Below are 19,610 nucleotides of genomic sequence, written 5' to 3'. Positions count from 1 at the left end.
GAATATTGACTCTGCCAGACGGTTTTCTTTTTGGATCAATCTTAGCAATTCAAATGTAATATCAGTACTTTAGATGTGTCACCTGAAGAGTGGCCCAGCACAGAGAAAACCTGTTTTGACAGGGTTAGGCTATTCACTGCCTGGAATTAGATCCAATATCTGTAATGATTGGCAAGATCAAGGAAAGATCTGGGGTTTGGGTGGTTTTTTTGGTGGTTTTTTTTTTTTTTTTTTTTGTTTGGGGTTTTTTTTGTGGCTGATTCTTGTAGTACTTGCAAACCAACGCAAGAGGGTGGTATTGACATAGGAAAGCAGCTCATGAGCTGGGTGGTGAAGAAACCCGGGTATTGTAGAGGCTCTTTGACACAGTTTTCCTATTTATTTCTCTGTCTTGGGCAGAGTTCAGTGCCGTATAGGTAGACTCTTGCAAGAGTGGGATAAACGTACTACTTCATATCAAACCAGAAGATTAGTGCTAGTTCCCATTGACAAAAAATTTCACGCTAGACATTTCTGCTGGTGGGCAGTGTGAGATGCTCTTTTGTGACCACTCAACATGAAAATTTAGTGCCTGTTAGAACTGCTCATAAACTGGATTTTTCTACTATGTGAAAAACAAATGTTAAAAAGATTCTTTTTTAGATCTAAATGGAAAGCTGAAACTACTGCAGTAGTCAAGATGAGCACAATGGCTACTTCATAGTATCAACATCTAATATACACGTATATGCTAGTAAGAATGCTTTTGTACTTTTGTCTGGGGCAGCATATTTTGCAAAATTACAAAAAAGCCACAGCATTGTTAAAACTTAATAGGAACCGCTTTGTTGTCTTCATGAGGAACAAACATACTCCCTTGTGTGAGAAGAGTGCCAGTGTTCTTTGGCCTTTTTTTTTTTTGGTAACAGTTTACTCGCATCTCCAGAATGGTCACCTTCAAGTTTGATAGCTCTGAAGCAGTCTTAAGATCACTGGCAGATAAGTAAGGATACAGATCTTGGGTATGTTTTCTGCTAAGAGCATTCTTGGAAAGCAGGTAAAGAGTGCATTTTCTACGAGTCCTAGTGCAGAGAGGCAGGGGTGGAAGCCCTGTTAATTCTACAGGGCCCTTTGGTAGGGATCCTCACAGGTAGAGATAAAACAGCCTTATAATGCACCAGAGAGAGGAATAAAGAGTTGAGTATGTGGGTGGAGATGCAAATGCTCCTTCCCCATGGAGCAAGGGAACTCTCCTGACTGGTTCTCTGTCCTGCTGGATGCTTGAACAAAATTTCTTACCTTTCACAAGCAGTACAGGGTTGGTCCCACTATCAGCAATTTAAAATTAAATCCTTTTGAGGAGCCTGGGTCTCTGGAAAACCTCTTAGTGTTATTCTCGGCTATGTAATGGATGGCATGCAGTGTCGGTCCTGAACCAGTCTTGTAAAGTGATGTGGAGGGCAATTTTACTGCTGGAGGAGGTAGGCCAGGGTCATTCCTTTCAGAAGTAGTAGGAGGCTTGCTTTAATAGATTGGCAGGGTCTCTAGCATCTCTCTGTCCTTTCCTGTGTGGAAGGCTGCAATAGTCAAGGGGGAATCCATCTTCCTGATGGGATCAAATTCTCTATCCCTTCTCTGCAGTTACAAGCGTAACAAGGAGAGAAGTAGAGCTGCTCCTTGTAAAAGGATGCAGAGCCTTTTTGAGAGGAGTGACTCCTAGGCAGTTGGCCGCCTCCCTTAGTTTGGAATGACAAGCTGTAGAAACACTTGGCACTAGAAAAGCAAAGGTCTCATCACACCCACATTCTCACCGGTGCCTCACCTGCCACAGGTATGTGCATTCAACTTCAGCTAAAAATATCTCAACAGGTTGGAGGGGCAGGAAATAGTTTATTACTGCAACTACACCATGAGGGCTAGGTCAGGGTGTTTGTATAACTGTAGTGAAATAGGGAGAGTCTAAAGATGTATTTGATCAAAACAGAATCTGGAGCCAGGCTAAAGCAAAACGTGTAGCTGATCTAATGAAACATGAGGAGAAAAGAATGGAGTGAGACCTGTCTGTCTCTGTATAAAAGACAGTTCAGAAGATACCAGCACTGGTATGTGTGTGGCTGCATACTTTTTGTACAATAACTGATGCCAGTGTGTTTGTTCAGTGAGGACTCTTGAGGGGCAGTTCTGAAGTACGCCTCTCTGCACACCTCTTTAGTCTTCGCACAGCAGGGAGCTGAAGTGAAGGATTAACCTTAGCCTAGTCCTATCATACGTCACACTAACACAACATGTCATTTTTTTGTGGTTGAAACTCAAGTTTCAGCAAAAGCTGTGTTCTCAAAAGATGTTCAGTAGGGATGTTTGTAGTTTGAAACAGTTATATACTTCCCAAGTCCATAATGCGAAGGTAATTGTTTATATACTTGTAATACGTATTTTAAACAGTGTTTTGTAGTTTAGATTTTTAATACTGCGTATGTGACTACCTTGGACAGTAAAGAATGGGGTTATAGTGTCTTTCATTTACATGTTTGAGAGCTGGCAGAAGCAGGACAATCTTTTGGAGGGGAGGAATTAATTTAGACATTGACGTCGGCGTGACTGCAAGATAAAAGCTCTAGGATAGCTGCAAAAAGTAGCAATCCCTGCAATCACACAGTGGTTCAGAGCAGAAGCTGCACTGGATTGACCTTGTCTGAAATGGTTTTGGCCATCTCAGTTCCCCAGTGCTATGCTCCTGCTGCCCAGGGACCTGCAAGGGAAGCTGTGGGCAGGAAAGTGTAGCTGGGAACCAAGGTGGGGAATCCAGGGTGCTTTTTCTGTGGTGGCAGCCTGAGTCTAAATCTACTTAAAATAATAATGAGGAGGAACACAGCCTGTTCAAGGACCTGGCAGCCCACCTTCCCCCCTACTCCAAGAAAAACAGAGTTGGCCAAGAGGAAGAGCTAAGTGTGATGACTTTCTAGCAACACCATTAACTTGTGCTGAGGAGACTCACAGTTTAGGAGGGAACTCGAGTGAGAAGCTTCTGGGACTCTGGAGGGCTTTAGTTTACAAAGCAGGACTGAAGTTGGTAAACCTTCCCAGTTTAGCTGAGCACTGAAGAAGGAAAACAGCCAACATACTGAAAAGCCCTTGGAAGTGCTTAAGAAGGAATGGAATTGATTGCATGACCTGTGAAAGGCACAGGCACGTACCAAGCATTTTGATGTTGCATAAATGTGAAGTTGTGGTTTGCCTGCAATGGTATGTGAGGAGCTTCTGTAAACGTTCAAGTAAGCAATTAATTCTTGTAAATGTTGCAGAGCAAATGCTGTAAAAATCCAGCTTTGACAGAGGTAGTTCATGTAGTCATTCCGAATTCTTACTGTTCTTGCTTATGCACTTAAACAGTAGATTTTGGGGGGACAAAAACTATGACTATGTAAACATGGAGAATCAGAACATGAGTTTCTGACAGAATCCTAAGATTTGGGGTTAACTCCTGAGCTTAAAAAAAAAAAAAAAACCCACACCCAAAAAAACCCCAAAAGAAGCAAATGGTAAAAGATACTTTAGTTTTCAGATGGACTTTTTTCCTCTGGTTGGACTATGAAAGCTCCTTCTGCATAACAATATCTAAAAGGGAGAGCTCAGGCTGTTTTACTCCTGTGCCACCTAAGAAATGGGAATGGTCGCTTGTTCTCTGGCCTAGGGATGAATACAGCCATGCCTCCAATGCTGTATCTCTTCCTGAGGACCCTTCAGTTATGGAAACTCCTGATGATGACAATAAGGCTTTCTTTGCTTCCAAAGCCCCCCGGGTCACAGGTACATGCCTTCCTGAACATGATAATCAAGTATATGTTGTGTTTCATGGTAGGATGTGTGTTGGGCTGTGCCAAGGTCGTGCTTAATTGTCCAATAGGAGACAGTGGCACTGCAGTCTTCAACTGTTGACACTGAAAGCCCTCAGGGAGGGGTGGAGCTTATTCAGCACTTTTTCAGGGAAGCATCTAGAAGCCTGAAGCTGTCTGTTAGAGGTTAACATGGGAATTTTGACTGCCTAAGGGAAGAGGACTCAATCTTTGCCTTCTCTGGTGGAGGATCCTCATTGTTGCAGAGATGTACATGCTGCTCTGTTGCCTCTCCCTAAAATGACGTCTAGGTATAGGACTCTGTAAAAAGTTTCTGTCTTCGCTTGGACTTGGTGGTTGCTAGAGGTTCCTGAGGAAAGGGAAATGCAGTGTGAGCTTTCTATGCAAAAAGGGGAAATTTTTTTTTCTTCCATTCCAGTACTAGCAAAGGCAGAAAAAGAACCCTGCTGGACAGGCCTCTCTGAGACTATTGCTTCTGTCCATCACTTCCTTCCTCCCTATTTGATACTGTCAAAGAAGACAGGATTTTTTGGCATATTTCCCATTTGGACTGATTTAAGTCCCCTTTAATCCTTCTCAAGGTTTTCACTCACAAACAGGTCTCTGTGTAAAGAGAGGCAAATAGCAAAACTTGCTCTGCAAGTCATCTGTGTGTGAGGTAGAGGGAGGGTTGCATGATAAGGTGGAATTTCTTTGGTTATGCTGGCTTTCCAAAAGAAAATTACTCCTTTGTGTGGTTTTTAGTGTATGTCTGCTCCATCCCATGAACAGGGTTAAACCACAAAATTTCTTGGCTTTGAGGTAGGAAAAAGGGTTTTTTTGCACAATCAGAGTTGGAGCCACAAAAGTACCTTCTTTCCTGCAGTAGCAATGTGAGGGGGTACAGGATCTGTGGAGAAAGCTGGGCAGAGAATGTGTGGAGGCTCATTCAATTTTATTTAAAGCAACAGAGATTAAGGTATCCCAGTCAAGCATGTAATTGGATATACTTGGTCTTTCACTGTCTTTATTGTAGCTCAGTTGAAGGAAATTTATAACAGGAGATACTCAGCCTGATTTCTCATTGCTGGATTCTGTGCTTGATGTATCATCAGCAGGGAAGCAATACTTCTCCCTCAATGTGTATTCAGAATAATAAATTTGCCACTAGTGAGGGATTTCCTATTACTGCTGCTCATGTGCATGCTTACAGGTGCGTTAAACCTTTATCTTGGTGCATGCCAGAGGCTCTCTGGTTGTTAAGGACTGGTCTTCTCCAAACACAATCAACAATATGAAGCAGACAGCCTAATAAGCTCCTTTGACAGAGCGTAGGCAGAATAAGCTTTCCATTCCTGCAGTTGCAGGTCTTGAGATGCCTCTTAGAGATTTTGCAGAACTATGGACTATTTTTCATTGAATACGCTTGAGTCATGTGTGAGTATCTTAGTTTAGGCTCTCTCCACCCATTGGTGATAATTACTTTAGTACAGACTAGGAATCTTGGAGTCGCCGTTCCAGTTTTCAAGAAAAGTTTAGATAAAAATGCAAACTTTTAAAAATGCAAAAAGTGTTGGCTGTGCTTTTTAAAATAAGTAACATAGTGAGGAATGGTTATAAAAGATCTATAGAAGAAATGTTGGAAATAAGATTCGATAGTCTGTTCTAAGATCCGATTTTGAGATAGCCTTCTGCCTGTGTTCAGGTGGCTGGCTGCATCCAGGCTTGCGTATCTCAGCCAAGATTGTTAAAAAGCCCTTTGCAAAGCATTCTAGTGTTTTGTGACCCTTTTGGTTGTTCCAAGGTTCCCATTCAGATACGATTTCTTTACTCCAACGATACTGCCTCTGTCTAGCTCAGAGGACTTTTTGAAGATCCATCCTCTGAATGCCAGGCAACCTCCCCTCTTTGAAAATGCCAGTGCTGCTTTCACAGGTCAGATGCTGCCACCTGGTCTTGCTGATTAACAGCTCTTTGTGATTAGTGAGGAATCGCCGTCTCCATTGGAGTTGTGTTAAGCTGATGGAAGGAGAATTGCTGGAATTGCAGTCACTGGTTGTCTTGTATTTGCATGTACTGATTGAGCATGTGTTCTTTTGAAAATCATGTAGCAAACAGTTGTGGATGTCTTGAATTCAGTAGAAGCAGCGGATGTAAAGGAAGATGTGGCTAGTGCAGGGCCCTGTTAGCCTTCTGTTGTGGATAAACCTGTTGTGCAATGGGAAGGCAGCTTGCTGGAGGGCATATTATCAAACAAATCTTTGGTGAGTGCCTTTATCTCTGTATCTTACACAGCAAATAAGACTTTCTTTTCTCTTTTTCCCTTTTAAATGCAACAAGCCCTTTGGAAAGCTAATCGCTCTGTTCTTTCTTGGAAGGGAAGGCAGAACCCCTGAATCAGCAGTGTTTCTGTCCTGTGTCAAGCAGGACACATGGATAAACAGGACACATTTTGAGAGCTCTCTTCCTTTGCTGTGTTCTTTAGCCTCTCTTGCTTGGGCCAGGGTAGGCTTCTGGTGGAAGTGTTCAGTTTTGTTAGCCCTGTCAACCCTTTGCTTCTCTGATCACCTGAGATCTACAGGACCGCCTATTAACAATTTACATGGGTAGCACGGAAAATGCACGAGGGGAGATGATTTTCTGCCTCAAAGAGCTTCTGGGTTATCCAAAAATATGCTGGAGTCTGTGGAAAGGACTCTGCAGTAGTTATTGGAATGTGAAGATACAGGGATAATGAGGAGGACTGATGGGGAGAGAAGTCCTTCTCATAGCTGGATGGTGAGTTGCATGGTGCTATCTCTCTTCGTAGGGAAAGACCTTTGACAAGTAGAGATCTGAAGCCAACCCTGGCTGGATGACCTTGCCTTGAAGTGGCTTCTGTGGTCTGGACACTCATCTCCTTGGCTTTTGCAGTGTCAGGACAAATACGTAAATTTCTGCCTGCTTTGCTAAAGTAAGGTAGCTCTGCACCAGAAGCCATGCTGAGCCTTAAAATGAATTCTGGATTGAAGGAAACTTCTTGTGACCTTGTGCACTGCCCCAGATCCTGCTTCAGCTGGAAGACTTTTTTCCTCTATGGCTGAAGTGGGCAGTGGACTGAGCCCTGTGGCAGAAACCTGGACTACCTGACAAACGAGGCTGTACTGGTATACCAGAGCAGGTTGGCCTGCCTGCTCAGCATGTCAGCAGAATCTCACTGCCCAGACAGGCAGAGTTTGCACTTTTTTGCTCTCCTGCATTGTCTGCAGGATTGCATCATTACCCAGTCCACTCCCATCATTTGATCAGATAAAGGTGGCCAAGGGACTCCACTAACTTTTGGAAGCATTCAGTGATGGAGATCCTGGGGCAGTGGCACCTGCAGCTGGGGAGCTGCCTTTCCTGTGTCTGAGGGAGAGGGAATATCTCTGTGTAGCCTGGGGTAGGGGAGCCCCTCTGCCCAGGAGTGCCTGCATGCAGCCTCCTGCTGCATGGACTGATTTACTCCTTTGGAAGCATCAGCCAAGGCCTCCTTTCACATAATTAGCTGGCAACCCTATGCATCACTCCTGAAGCTGGCACAGGCCTGCCAAGTTCTGCCGAGATACTCGCTGAGCAAGGTTTTCTCATGCTCAGCGTGCCTCAATGTGTTGCATTATTAAGCTTTCATTATTTGGAAGTTTTTTTGGGGACACATCCCCCATCTCCTTTCCCCACCTTTAGCCATTCCTATATGTCTGACTTCCTTCACCAAGGTCTCATGCATGTCTCCCCCTTTCTAAGCACCTTCTGCACTCTGCCCTCCTCACTTTTCCCCAGCCTTTCCGCACCAAGCAGCCTGCAGTCAGGTCCCTAAACAGCCCCAGGGCTTGTTCTTAGCTTTGCTGTTCATGCTGCACTGCAATATAGTCCTGCAGGGTCTTTAGCAGCCAATGGACAGGTGCCTGCCCAAGCCATTTGCTTCCAGCTCTGCCTTTCTTGTGTTTTCCAGGATGTGGGGGAGATGTGAGCTGCCTCAGCAGTTCCTGCATGGCTCTTCCCATCTTTATGGTGTTTTCGGAGACACCTCTATGTTTTGAAGCTTCTTGCCAGAGGAAGTACTACAGTCTCTGTGCAGATGGAGATTCCTCCATTGCACACCTGCAGGAATATACCACCCCAGCCATACAGGAATTGATGGGGATCTGTGTTCACAAATGCTCTAGAAGATACAAATCAATGAGATAAATGATAGAAAACAATGGAGATCCTGCTGGGCTCTCTGGGCAAATCTCTCGTTGGTTAATACTGTAGTGCTGCATGTTAGAAAGAGATGGTGTGTTTATACTCAACAACTTCTTTCAACTCATTACTTACCTTAAATCCTTTTGATGAGTAAAGAGAAGGATGGTTAGGTTTAGGGCAAATCTATCATAATTTTGTGCTGTCCTGAAGACTGATATACAGGCTAGCCAGCAACAGACTCAACAGTGTCATTTCTCTGCTTGATGATTATAAATGAGTAGTTAGGAAAGTCAGATTTCAATTGGCTAACAGAGGTTTTAACCATGTGTACGTCTAGATTAACCACTCTGGAGATTGGGGATTATCAACTGTTATGTAATAGCAGATTTTTTTTTTTAATTGGGACAGGACTGCAACAGATGCTGTGTTTACTAAAGACTGTCACATAATACATCCAGAATGTGTGTTTTGTTTGACAGAATCATAAACAGGGATTGCTGATTTTCTTTACCTCTAGTAAAACCGCACTGCTGATCAGACAGGTGAATCATTGTAGGTTAGATTTAGTTCTTATTTGGGTTGTCGGGTAAGAAGTGAAGTTGATTTAGTTCAGCTCCAGTTCAACACAGCTTCAGATCTACTGTGTGGGTTCAGTTCTGGCTGAGCAAACTCTAACCCCAGGTAACACAGGATTTCATGGTAATTTCACCCCTATGTACATCACAATCCTGTAACTTGATAAAGCCCTTGGAGTCAGCAATAATATTGCTCAAATCCATAGGATATGTGAGATCCCTTCACTGACATGCTGCATAGGCTTTTATTTCCACACCCCCCCCCCCCAAGAGTATACCTGAGTTTATCCCACACATGATGGGATGTGTTGTATGCCAAGCAGAAGGTCAGGGCCCACATTAGTAGTGATTCCTTTTGCCTTTTAAAATCTAAACACAGAGACAATGATTTTTTTCTGCATGATTAAATTGATGTCCCTGCAAATCTGGGGAATGGAGTACCATGTGCTTGCTGAAATGTAGCAGCACTTTCTGGTGCCCAACAACTACTAGGTTTTACCCCGGGGTGAGGTTCCTGTCTGCAGCCAGGGATTCCTGGAAAAAGCACTTTACAGCTTTTTCAGGAGAGCTGCTCATGTGCCAGTTGGTATTTCATTACTGCAAACGCATGTCAGTTATAGCAGTTTGTTAATAATGAACAAGGAAGGGATTATTGGGCAATGCAACAGCACTGGAAGAGAACCTGCTGAAGCTTCCCTTTGCTGTATCATGCACGTACCAAGAGCTGTCCCTCATCTCTGACACCGTCCTAGATTGCTCATACCGTTAGCTGAAACTGTGTTTGCATTTCTGAAGAAGTTAATTGGGAGCTAAACCTTTCCCTGGCATATGGCAGTCACTTAGGGGGTTTCACTTTTGTTTCTGAAGCAAAACAGCCAAGGCTGCTGGGTCTAGAGAGCAGCAGGGACCCTAGGGGCTCCCATGGGAGAGCTTGCTGGTCCTTCCCATCTAGGGGACAGCTAAGTGGTAGGAGAGGAGCACAGAAGGACCAGAAAGGGGCTCCTTAGGTTGAGGCTACTGGTCCAAATTGAAGCACATACTGCAAGCCAGAAGTTTTGTAAATGTCTTCTCTATTTGGATACTAATAATGGCTGTGCACTGACATTCTTCCCTCTAGCTTAGAGGAGATCCTAGGCTGTCAAGAAGGTTGGAAGAAAAATAATCAAGGCCAGAGACATGGCAGACAGCTGTATTTTCTGTATAGTTCAGACCTTGCCTTCTCCCAGGCACAGCATCCAGGCTGGAAGTTCCTGGAGTACAGAAGTTCCTATTTCATATTCAACAGTATAACACTCTTTTCCAGCCCAGAATTGCTGCTTCTTTAGATCCATGTAAACATGGCAAGTTTACATTATGTTTAGTGACCATCAAGTAAGATAGCAGATGTCCCCGCAGGCTTACCTGAAACCAGGAGAGGAGGTAAATGAAAGCATGAGGTGAGACAGAGAAACTATCCCAGCAGGAGATACTTTGAGTCCTGCCAACTGGTCCGAATCGTCAGTGGAAATTTCCATTTGAACTTTTGATGGAATGATGGAGTTTTGTTTAAAGGAATGAGGAAGAGTGTGTGTGTTCATCTGTATATGTGTGCCTGCCTAAGACCGCATATTTGAAAAGTCATTTTTTCTTTGCATTTATCAGAAGACTTAAAACAGTAAGAGTAGGAGTTTTATGCTCAGACTCTCTCCCTTTGAAATTTCCACTCTTTATTGTGATAGAATTAAAAGGAGAATAATGAAATGGATTACATTAAGGCCTTAGCTTCAGTTATCAAGTACTTATTAATCTCTCTGGCTAGGATTCAAATCTATGGCATCAAGTGCTCCATCTTTACAAGGTACATCCACTGAAACAGCATGTAAAGAGTGCAGATCTTTCAGATCTGGATTCACAAAACAAGCAGAGAGGTTCTGTCACAGTGCAGGATGGGCTAAACATCCTGTGGTGAATTTTCTGTGGAAAACCATTTTAAGTGGTTCTCCTGGCTTGTGATTGCTTGCCCCCCACCCCCCTGCCTGTCTGGCTACCACTTCTACCAACAGCATCCTTGTACCTTGCAAGTCCTGCATTTTTATCTACTTTTAATAGATACTGCAACAACAGAGGCAAAAGCGTGGCCGGCAGTGTGAGGCTGGATGCAGCCAGGCTGTTATGTGTGCATGCTTGCACACAAGTATGCGTGTTTGTGTGTGGTTATGTGCCCACTGAGGTTAGGCAGAAACTGCAAAAGGAGGCATCATTTTACAGAAGCAAGCAGCTCGAGCAGGAATGTGATCAGGCCTCTTAAACACACCCAATTAAATTTCTCCTTAGTTAAGCAGATAGAATAGAGCACTGTTTTCCCCTCATTTTCCCTAAGTACAGCTATTTGATTGTGTATCACTGTCATAGATTTTTATGATGCTTAACTACCAGATATAGCAGGCATGCACCAAATTAATGTTGCTATGTCCTTTAGGGAACTTAATGTCACTGGTCATACTAGGAAGTTGGAGATCTCATAAAGTATCAGTTGTGATTAGCAGGTAGGACAGGAGGGAACTCGAAAGACCTCCATGTTGTTGCAACAATTCATCACTCCTGGCAAACATTGCACTGGGAGAATAATTCAAGAAAGAATTTTGGTAGAAGGAGCAGAGAACTAAACTGCAGTCCTGGGCCTCTAGTGAGGCAGTATCTGGGGATGCTTATGTGCCTGTGTTGTTCTGGAACTCAGGAGAGCAACCTGCCCACCTCAATGTACATGATGGAAGAAGCAGTTGAAGGAGGCCTGCGTGCATCATCTTGTGCCAAGTGAAAGGAAGGTGCCCAGCAATGTGCTGGCCTTTTAAATGGAGGTTACAAAGCTGTGTTGCCTGGCCAGCTCCATAACCTCCATCCAGCATGAGGGTCCTAGGCTACCACCTGCACTCCCCCTGTAATAGTAGGACCCATGCTGTCTGTGCATGCCTGAGGAGTGTCAGACCTGCAGGCTCTCAGGGCATGCCATCTGCTTGTGCCAGAAGTGCTTCCAAGCAGAGCAATTCTCCTGGCTCCTGGGTTGCCAAAGGGAGGGGAGCCTTCAGGATCAGAGTGAAAAGGCATTTTGTGCATGCTGAAAGCATTGCCTTAGCCCAGTCTTGATGAAACGTACATATGCTTTTTCTCCTATCCCATCTCTCTGAGTGTTTGCAGGGCTGCATTGGCCTTTTTGGTACATACATGCTGAATTGAGGAAGGACTGAAGCATGAGCTGAGCTAGGGCTCTCCTTGTGGTTGCTGACATTCAAGTGCTTGAGCTGCCCTGAAAGGCATCTGAGAAGTTTTATGGTCATATAATCGCGGTCAAGTAACAAACTTTACTTAGGGTGAGCTAGCAAGCAGAACTGAGGCACTGGCTGTATAAACTGTTTACATGTATAATCTGGCAACCATTACGCCAGCAACCTTTCTGCCAGGTCAGCACTGGCGTGGCACTTCCAGCAGTCTCCAGCTCAAGCCCAGAGGAACACAGACCATCTCTCCTCAAATCACAGGGACCCACAGACTGTAAAGCCCATGACTGCAGGGAAATGGCTGTGTCTGTGGAGCAGAGCAGTGCTAGAAGCACTCACCTCCATCTGTCTGAGCTTTGCCACCAAGCACCTGATACCTCCGAAGATGAAACAGCGCAGAAGAGAAGCTACTTCTCCCAGGGCTGCAGTAAGACATTCTTCATAAGGGCTAGCACCAAGGCTGCCTGTGGTATCTAGCTCCTTGATTACATTTCGCCAAAGCCTGACTGGGATTTCCAGGGACCTATGTAGCTCCTCAGCAGCTCTCCAGCTCCAAGAGGTGACACTGGGATTTATGGCACCTGGAGATCAGAACTGCCTGCTCTGGGGACCTGTTCTAAACTGTAAGAAAATACTAAGGGGCAATAGGCTGTGAATTCAATTACTTGACCTTACCTCACAATTGTTCCTTACAGTTCTCTCCCCCACCCACTGCCCATTTCCTTCAAGAAAAATCACAGCATTGATTAATGATTAATCTTGGTTGAATAACACCCAACAACCAAAACTGCTGGCTAATCCCAGGCCATGGTTCTGCAATCAGTAGCAGATTTGTACACAGCCATATCACTTAATAGAATGTGCCTGATTAAGATTAAACATGTAAATACAATTGTATTTTTCATAATTTAGCTAGGACAGACAATACTGAGTTTATGCCATCTTTATGCCAGCTGTGTCGGGGCACAGATCTGTACCAGCATGAAGCTCGTTGATTAAAAATCTATCAACACTTTTTTGTCTGATGAAGTCTGAAAAGGAGGAGTGATTTATGTTGGATCTCAGCTCTGCTTTGTATCATTGCAGTGATGTTTGATCCAGGAGCAGTAAAGCAGAATTTTCGGTATCATTGAGAAGGGAGGTTTTGTGCGCAGCCTGATTCCCAGGAATGCTTCTTGCATGGAAGCAGTCCTCAGCAGAGCATCTTACCCAAGGCACTGCTGGAAGGAGAAATCAGTCTCAGACTCCAGGGCAGGATGGCTGTCTATTGCCAACAGCCACACATGTGTGTGGAGTGGAAAAGTAGGGAAAAGGGAAAACTACTCTAGGCACAGTGGGCAAGGAATACTGAAGGGAACACCATTAGAGGCCAGGCAAGGGTACCAAAATGAGGACTGGCACACAAGGAAAGCAAAGGCTGACTCCTCCTGGAGTGCTTTGCTGAGTGTCTGTCTGTCAGGCTTCGCCAGCTAAAGATGCACCAGACATCCCTCTCCCCAAAATCATTTCCCCAGCCTTGAGATCATCTTTGTCTGGGAAAGAGAAAATGCGGGTTCTCCTGGATCACCCTTGGCATATCCTCCTTTTTGGGGATATCAGGTAACATCCCCGTTTGTTGTTTTCAGATCCCTTGTTTCCTGAGAGTTAGATGCTTCTTCCCAAATGTGTCTCTGTATACAATACCCACTCACCCATATCAGTGCAACTTACTGCTTTGGGAGCACATCAGCACAAAAGCAGATGAGGTTAATGCCATAAAGGAGGACTGGACCCTTCTGAGCTCCTCTGGTAAGCAGATGGGCACAGGATACCTCCAGGAAACTACATCTAGAGGAATGGCTCAGTTGTCATGAGTAAAACTTTTATCAGCATACTGTTGAAAGTCGTAAAGGAGGTGATAAATCTAATTTTTTTTAACTTGTTCACAGCTTTCAAGAGCACCAGTTTTATTGTATGAAAAGGCTCTTCCTAGCCAAAGTGATCACAGCCACAGGTGGTCTTAGCTGCTTACCGCTTATTTCTGCCTGTTCTTGCTCTAGCTTCCACACTTGCGACATATGAAAAACAGCGTAACACCTGCCCTTGTGAGATAGGAACAAATCTAAGGCATGAACTCAGCACAGTTTCAGTGGGTGCTCCAGGAGCCACCCCGTACCCCTGGGTGTCCAGGTACGAGGCTGGCCATTCCTGGGATTGCATACAGAAGTGATCCCATGTGCAGCACCACAGAGCATTAGGTTCCTAGTGCAGGATCAGGTAGTCAGTTTCCATTGCATTTCCAAAAGCAGTCTTCTCACCAGTTAGGGATGCTCTGGCAGATAATTCACAAGTTTGAAAGTTTTTGTTTATAGGACATACTCAAGAGCACTGATTTCAATATTTTAACAAGTCTCTTTGCCGTTTTCTTGCCCAAATCCTCCCCCCCCCCCAGTAAATGAACCCCATGTAACGGGAATCTGGGCATTTAGAAGCCAGGAAGAGAGAGGGGTTGGCCAAAACCTATTCTTTTAAAGAAAGTCCTTTGAGCTTCTTTGAGTGAAGACAGCAATTACAACATCAAACCACATCACTGTTGCGTACTCAAAATGTTTATTTTGTTCCTGAGACTGAAAATGGCAGGAAGCAGAGCATGCTGTTTGGAAGAGCTGATGGCTGCAGAGACAAGTAACAGCTCTGAAGGACACCAATATGAGTTACTTTTGCAATTTTTTAAGATAACATTTAGGTTTTGGTGCCACACTTTTAATTTCCAAAGGAAAAGGATTCAACTCTTAGGCAGGGGTTTTGGTATTCCTTGGTTGTATACATGCTTTCAGAGACAGAGCACAAGGGATTCAGAGACAGGACCCCAAGGAGAAAGCCCAGTGTTATATGGAGGTGCCACATGTAACCTTTCCAGAAATGACAACCCTTGTCCTTGTCTTTGCTCCTGTCTAAGGCAGAGCTGCTCAGAGCTGGCTGCCTGGACTGAACACCTGTCACTTTTGTGCCAGGCTGTTTCCGAGGTTGTCATAATGTTTGTACCTGAACTGATTTAAAGACAAAGGAAATGGATGGGGCAGGACAGGGTGGAGGCTGCTATAATGTTAGTTCAGTATGACTGTGATAAGTGCTGGCAGGGGGAATTTTTTCAGAGAACAAGGCTGTTCTTGTGTTGTCAATGTACTGCACAGGTAGCTAAGCAGAAGGAATGACACAAGTATACTCACAACACAGCAATATCAGTGACCAAAAATAAACATGTTATTTAGACACATTCCAGAGCACCAAGCACTATGTCTCCCCAGGCATCTACTTGCTTTATTACTCAGCTTAATAAAAGATACTAACTCAGCCACTGAACCTCCCAGACATGCTGTCTCCCCCAGACCTGGCTGAGCTGAGAGGGGCTGCAGCACCCCACCCTTTGCTGGTGGCTCAGCCCTGTGACACTGAAGCCAGTGGAGCAGGGCTGGCCCAGGGCATCATGCACAGTACCGGTCATTGGCACCCTGCAGGAGGGAGCTTGGCCGGGCAATGCCAGCAGCGAGAAGGGAAAAGGAGTGGAGCCAACACAGAGGGAGAGCCCAGCCCTTCTTTTCCACCTTGTCCTGCTGCTGGAGGACTGGAAGGGGAGGTGTAGGTGGCTGCTGCCCAAAGGGGTCAGTCCCTGCTCCCATCCCTGCCTCTTCTTGTCAGCTGTAGCAACTGCTCCTTCCCATTCACCAGCAGCCAGCTTGCTTGTCTAGGGCTGCAGTATGGCCAGAGCAAGCTGTTTTGCTACCAACAGCCTGCCACCCAAAGGAACTTCCAACGTCACCAGCATTTTGCTACCGGAATGTGTTGAAATTATTTTGGAGACATGCTATGCAATTCAGCTGACAAGTGTAAAGATCTGTATTTGAATTCATTATTTTGTCTCTCTTCACCTCTGTTGGACAGAAACAAATACTTAGGTGTGATTTGATTTGTTGTGAAGCAGGTCAACTGAAAATCCCCTGGAAGTGCCTCTTTCTTTTTACCAACTATAGTGGGAATCTGGATGACTGTGTCTGATGAAGTCTGCTCTGTAGACACGTAGGGGTCAATTTAATTGCCCTCAGATTGGTGCCTAGGACCATTTGAGATCCCCTGGTTATTCAGTGTGAGCTGATGATCCAAAAGTGTAGTTTCACACAGCTCTTGTATCCTGTATACCATCCCTGTGGCAGTGACTGAGTTACAGGTGACCAAGCTACAGTACCTTCAATGAACTATTTGTCTATGCTGATGCACCAGAATGAAGTCCATATGGTGGCTGTCCTGCTTTCAGCTGGGATAGCATTAATTTCTTTCTTAGTAGCCGGTGTAGTGCTGCGTTTTGGATTTGGTGTGAGAACAATGTTGATAACATACTCATGTTTTTAGTTGTTGCTAAAGTAATGTTTATGCTAAGTCAAGGACTTTTCAGCTTCTTAGGCCCTGCCAGTGAGAGGGCTGGAGGGGCACAAGAAATTGGGAGGGGGCACAGCCAGAACAGCTATTCAATAGAACGTCATGCTTGGTATATAAACCGGGGTGAGTTGGCCAGAGCCGGCCAATTGCTGCTCGGTGACTGGCTGGGCATCGGTCAGCAGGTGGTGAGCAGCTGCATTGTGCATTGCTCCTTTTGTTTTTCTCCCTTCCCTTTGTATTTTGTTCCTCTTCCCTTCTCCCTCCTTTTTCATTACAATTATTGTTGTTGTTGTTATATTTCAATTATTAAATTGTTCTTATCTCAGCCCTTGAGTTTTACCTTTTTCCTGATTCTCCTCCCCCTGCCTCTGATGAGTGAGGAGAGTGAGCAGGTGGCTGCATGGTAGTTGCCAGCTGGGGTTAAACCACAACAGGTGGACATCTACATCTGGGTACCTATATATAAGCTCTGCATCTCAGCTCTGAAATAGCCAGTGGAGATTCAGTACTCAATACATTTGCTCTTACAAAGGTGATTTGAGACGCTTAAAGGTATCCAAAACATCTGCACGGGACTGCCAGATCTGATACAGGAGATACAGGAGACCTGTGTGCTCCTGGAGCAGTTCCTGGAAGCTGAGCGGGATACCCTATGACACTTCAAATGACACTATATGCTTATGTGCAAGCAACTAAGGTGAGGCTGCAGACAATCCAGCCAACCACACCTGGGAGCATTTCAGAATACATAGAAATAGGCACCTGCATCCAATCAGCTGGGCCAGTCCATCTGACTTTTGGGCTGTTTAGGAGCTGAGACATCCAGCTCACATTTAGGTAATAATTGCCAGACATCTAAATTTAGATGCCTCTATCTGCAAGTTGCATCCCATCCCTAAAGCAAGGTGACAATCATCTCACCTTTGTGGTGTGAACGTTGTGCCGTTTGTACTCACCCATGTAGATCAGTGATGCTTCTCCACCCTCTTCGGCATAGCCTGAGGGCTACGGGCACCTTTCTCAGGCTACCTACCAGGACTCAGCAGCACTTGGGCTCCTAAGTCACTTGGGATTTTTTTCTTTAAACATAGACCCATTTATCAGCTTTTTGAAAGTACAGGGTGTGTTTGGTGACTAACTGTCAAGGATTTTTCAGGCATTCTGGAAAATGGTGTTATTCTTTCCTTTCTTTTTACCCCTGATAAAATTTGACACGCTGTTTTCCATTAGGTTTTTTGTGTCTGTGTAAATGCAGTGAAGTTGTTGACAGTCCCTAATGTGCTTTGACAAGATGCAAATAGGCTGGCAGTGACCAATGGCCTTTGAAAGCTTCTTGGGATATCTTCCTAGACAGGTGGGGTCCCACTGTGCTGGTGCTGAATTCCTCTCCATCACTCCTTCTTTCCTCCTCCCATTTTTCACATCTGCTTCCTTCTTGGCTGGCTCACTAAGCTTGAGACCTACTTTAAAGTTAAGATTAATTTCATGTAAAGAAACCTGGCATGTGCTTTCCTAAGAAACCTCAGGTTTTTACACTGAAATGAAATTAGGGAGGATGTGAGGAACTGTCCTAGGGCTCAGCATGGCCCACCCTACAGTGCCTGCCCTGAGCAGTGCCTTTCACTCGATAAGCCACTCATCCCTTCAGTCCCCCATGTGCTTCTAGGGGGTGCACAAGAGAAGACTCTCTTGTATGTGTTTTGTAGCAATCTCCACATGTGACATTCAGAAGGGATCAGCACCCAGAAATAAGCCATGGGCCCTAAAACAAACAAACCAATGAAATTAACGTGCAGATGAGACAACCATGGGCAGTCAGATCTCAGCACAGGCATGTACAGCTGCGTCTCTGGTTTTGGGAAGGAGCACAACCTCCGAGGGGTGGGAGGGACTTCCAGGTTTAGGGGCTGTGTGTAGGGACCAAGTGCTTGGTGTGGATAGGCCCTGATGTCAATTCCTTAATCAGAATAATAAAATACACCCAGTGATTAATATTTAAATAACTGATGAAGTCACGAGCACGCTGGCGATACGCGCGGCTTTGGATGGAATTGTGCCAATAGGTGTGTCAGGCCAGAGGCACAATGTAGAGCAAGGGGGTATTTGTCATTGCCTTAATTCATTAACTGGGCCAGCAATTTGGACAAAGTGACTCAGTGCTTGTGAGCAGACAGAACTGCGCCTTCGGAGAGCAGGGCTGGACCGAGCAAGACACCAGGAAAGGCAAACTGCCCTTTTCAGGAAAGGAGCCGGTGGGAGCCCAGGTGGCAGGGGTGAGCGGAGCAGCCGTGTCCCCGCACAGCTCGCAGCAAGAGCCCCGAGGAAACCGCCTCTAGAGCTGAGCTCGCAGCCGCTCTCCCTCCAAGCGCCGTGGGTCTGTTGGCATCCCACAACCTCGTCTTCCACCTTGCAAGCAGTTATCTGGCAAGAAAGCATGCAAAGAGACAAAAGGCTTGGAGCAGGGAGGGGACGCCCTGCTATTCACAGCCACAGTCCCCACCCACGGGTGCCAGCAGAGAGGGGAGCATTTATCAGGCGCTTGGCTGAGCAGCGTTCAACCCCGTCTGCGCCCGCCGCAGGCGTGAGCGCCCCGCTGACGTCAGGACGCCTTACTTCATCTCCTGGCGCTGGGGCCGGATTTTCATAGCCGTGTCCCGGAGGAGAGGAGAGGCGAGGCGGTGGAACTGGAATAGGCGTGCTCAGCCACACCTCCCCAGCCCTCCAGCTGTTAAAGCTCCCGAGGAGGCCACGGGGGCTGCTGCTCGGCCGGCCGGGTTGCAGGAGCGGAGGTGACCGTCACTGCTGCGCTCAGAACTTGCCTCTTCTAGCTGGAGCCTCCCTGCTGCCTTCACCGGGCAGGACCCAGACAGGTAATTCAAGTCAAAGTCCTACAGGACCCAGGGCGGACCTGCCTTCTGTGGCTGGGGTGGGATGGTGGGCAGCACCATGGCTTGGGGGGTGGGGTGGAGCAGGGCATGGGGTGCCATTGGCAAACAGAGAATGCCTCCCACCCTTGAGTCTAACATGGGATTGCCAGCTGGAGCTGGGGAAGCTATGGCAGGCTTTCCTTGAAAACAGTTTGAAATTTGTGACTGGCTGCGTGTATTTTACGCACAAGTATCAAAGAAAAAGCAGGCTCCAGCTGGAGGGAGAAGACTCGGCACTAAAGCAGTAACTGTTACAGGGTGAGCTGTGAAGTTAACCATAGTACAGTGTCCCTTGTGCAGACTGCAGAGCCCCTTGGAAATTCCAAATACTTCTGTAGGTGCTGGATGAGCAAACTCAGCTTCTGGGGGGTAAGACTCACCCCAGGACACAGGGCAGAGACTCTTCATGCCTTGTAGGACATCTAC

At 45.7% G+C, this 19,610-nt stretch overlaps 1 protein-coding gene across 2 annotated transcripts in view; it reads left to right on the top strand.

Annotated features, from left to right (window-relative positions):
* Positions 1-106: 106 nt before the first annotated feature.
* Positions 107-19,610, top strand: part of LOC308066156 (retinoic acid-induced protein 3-like) — a 28,912-nt gene continuing 9,408 nt past the window's right edge. For both annotated transcript variants that reach the window (XM_080393142.1, XM_080393140.1), the window contains exon 1: positions 107-19,127. The gene's annotated coding sequence lies outside the window, so the exon portion shown is untranslated. The remainder of the gene's footprint in view (positions 19,128-19,610) is intronic.

Source organism: Falco punctatus (assembly GCF_963210335.1).
Source record: "Falco punctatus genome assembly, chromosome: 6".
Classification (NCBI taxonomy): Eukaryota; Metazoa; Chordata; class Aves; order Falconiformes; family Falconidae; genus Falco; species Falco punctatus.
The sequence above is the reverse complement of the archived record's forward strand: the minus strand, read 5'-3'. Positions and strand labels throughout refer to the sequence as shown.